This window comes from Branchiostoma belcheri, unplaced genomic scaffold (assembly GCF_001625305.1).
Source record: "Branchiostoma belcheri isolate BF01 breed outbred unplaced genomic scaffold, Haploidv18h27 scaffold75, whole genome shotgun sequence".
Classification (NCBI taxonomy): Eukaryota; Metazoa; Chordata; class Leptocardii; order Amphioxiformes; family Branchiostomatidae; genus Branchiostoma; species Branchiostoma belcheri.
In genome coordinates this window covers 199,774-202,774 of record NW_017804409.1, presented here as the reverse complement: position 1 = coordinate 202,774, position 3,001 = coordinate 199,774, and the positions used below count along the sequence as shown (strand labels likewise).

Below are 3,001 nucleotides of genomic sequence, written 5' to 3'. Positions count from 1 at the left end.
ACCAAGGAATTCAGGACAACGATCCCTAGGGGTGCCAGAGTATACAGTGCAATTTTACGGAATACAATGCAATTTTACGGAATACAATGCAATTTTACGGAATACATGCAATTTTACGGAATACAGTGCAATTTACTAGCATACAGTGCAAGTTTACAGAATACAGTTCAATGGTATTAGTATATAGTGCAATTTTACGGAATACGGTGCAATTTTACTAGTATACAGTGCGATGTTACTGGTAAAATTGCACTGTATTAGCTGTATACTAATAGGATATATGCACTGTATTCCGTAAAATTGCACTGTATACTAATGCGATTGTACTGTATTCCGTAAAATTGCACTGTAAGTTCTGTAAAATTGCACTGTATACTCTGGCACCACTGATTCCAAATACACCATATATATGTATGTGTTAACTAATTTGTGAGAACAAGGAGTTTTTATGACCAATAGCTGTGGCTAGATCCAGTAGTTGGTCAGGCGTTTAATAGAGTGCACTTCAGGAAGTATGGCCTAGAAAAAATATATGCTGCGTTTCCCGTCACCCGACCAACCCTAGCAACCGCACATCCACTTTCCTTTAAACAACACGAATGTCTTGTTCAAGTTCCACTCGTCCCTCTATGAGGAGACTTTTGACTCCACATAATCTAAACACTTGAATTCTCACCTGCGTGTTTTCCCTTTAATGTTATGGTTTATCCTGTAAACTTTGGAGGGCCGACACTATTTGCTTGTACCACCGTCGTGACGAAAGAAGGAAACACAAGTTGACTATTATATTGACTGATGCGGGTTGAAGACACAATAGTCTGCACAGTGCTCGCTCATGGTGCACTGTGTATATATGAGTGTACCATGGTCACTACACTGAACACTGAATGTCTGTTTTAAGGAGTCTGAAAGAATTAACTCGGTGAGTAGACTGTCCATACCTTCCGAAACTAATTTCATCAGGTTGGTAGAACATGTATAGGAGCTCGAGATTTGCTTTATGATATATGCTACATATAGTGCGAAGAAGTTGTGTCAGTCAGATGCTATGAGGAAAGTGTCTGATAGGTGTCGAAAGGTAAGCAGGTAAGAGACAGTTCTGATTGTGTAAAAGAAAACTCCAATATCATGTGTCCATATCGACCGAGGTGAGATCGCACATTCTTCTAAACTATAGCTATTTCTGCAAGTGGGTGATATTCCATATATTTAATGCAAAACATTCTGAAAATGGAATCAAATATTTTTAGTGGAGAAGTGAAGTTTGATTTGGGCTATTTAGCAGATCCAATATGTGAGTTTCACACTTTCAAGAGCTTCTACCGGATATGTAAAATCAAGGACGTTTTATGGATAAACCTTGGAACATTGTACAATCTTGTCACGGTTCTAAAGTAGTCTGCAGCTGGTCCAGACCAGACCACGGTCACCGTAAAGCTACTGAGCTTTACTTCACTTTTTATTTGAACGGAGATATCTTTTCTCAAACGTTTTACTGATAAAATCACCCTGTTCTTTATCACTGTCGAGAATAAAAAGGAAATGTCGTACGTGTGTAAAATACAAAGTCAATAAAAGACAGGCTTGTAATTGGTTTATGAACGGTATAGTCACGTCCTCTAGCGATGCAAGTCCAAACTGCATAGTAACTCCGCTGTCATGCTGAACCACGTGATCAAACGTTGACGCAACATTACACACAGTCACCTGTCGCGGATGTCGGCCTCTCCGTAAGTCGGATGATGAGATCTCTACCAGGTGGTCGGGTTTTGTGGCGGTGGTCTTACTAACTAGACATCTCCTTCCGTTCGTGTTACCCCCCAATTCAAGAAAACCCCTCACCAAGCCACAAGACTACACCCCAGGCAGAACAGCGAAGCCCAACATTTCAGCGTAGCGAGGTAAGAACTGTCGACAGAAAGCAGCACGGTTTGTTTCAAGTTTGGTTTCTATAGCAGCGCGATATTTTGTGGCCTTCCCGATTCTCCCTCACAGTTCAGTGTGTGGAATTTTTTTTTCCTGTAGGTCACTTTTTTTAGAAAACGCCTTCGTCAAGTTCTCTTTTGTTGTGAACGCCTAGTTACCAGAACAAAGTTCGGCCCATGTAGACAACATCACCGGGCACCCAGGCTGGTTCATACATACTCTCCAAGCGGAGGTTTAGCTTTCGGCTTAGATTTAACGCGTTTTAGGCATTTTATCGCGTTTTCTTATTTTGTATTGGTGCCTTTACTTTTTCTACGCCCGCCACACGAATTGCACATGGTAATTACTGCTGGCAAATGGATACAGCCTGGCCAATTTCATAGTGTCTTTGCAGCCACATTAAAAGATCTGCTTGGAGATTAATATTGCTAGTACAATGTATTTCAGACACTCCTCTCCCGACAACGCATGTATAATTTTGCTCAGCTGTGGTTGGCATCTTTTCGAACGTATTGAGTACAACTTCACCAAAACGACTGTAAGGATTACGTAAACTGAAAAAAGTAGGACGGGGGGAAAATTCCGCTCTAAGTTGTGCACACATGAGAACCAGTCTTATCTCTGACAAACGCGTTAATGATGTCGCTGTGAAAAAAGAGACAAATGTCGGCCTAAGTTTACTCTGCCGGGTGTGCGGCAAAGGCCCATTCATTCTCAACACACTGGTGCGATTTTGTTCTGTAAAGGCCGGGCTTTCTGACTAAGTCGTGTGACCCCGTTTGGTTTTACCTGTCCTAGAAAGGGAGAAAGAACATATTCAGTGCAGTACTAGAAAATAACGTTATAAGTTATATATACTGTCTGGATTGCTTCCACCATCTGCCGACCTCGACCTTTTACACTTTAATAGGCCACACCGACTTAATTTTATGGTTGACATCCTCCGAAGACCACCAAACTAGTGCGCGCGGGCGAATAAAAAAAACGACCAAAAATAAAAATGGTACTAAACCACAGGAATACAAAGCTGGTATTGTGAATTTGCAGCAGTACATAGCGATATATATATATATAT

General features: G+C 41.2%; 1 protein-coding gene across 1 annotated transcript in view; it reads left to right on the top strand.

Moving 5' to 3' along the window:
- The first annotated feature begins 1,655 nt into the window (after positions 1-1,655).
- The window catches only part of LOC109485419, a 22,681-nt gene continuing 21,335 nt past the window's right edge, over positions 1,656-3,001 (top strand). The window contains exon 1 of the mRNA XM_019789022.1: positions 1,656-1,901. The gene's annotated coding sequence lies outside the window, so the exon portion shown is untranslated. The remainder of the gene's footprint in view (positions 1,902-3,001) is intronic.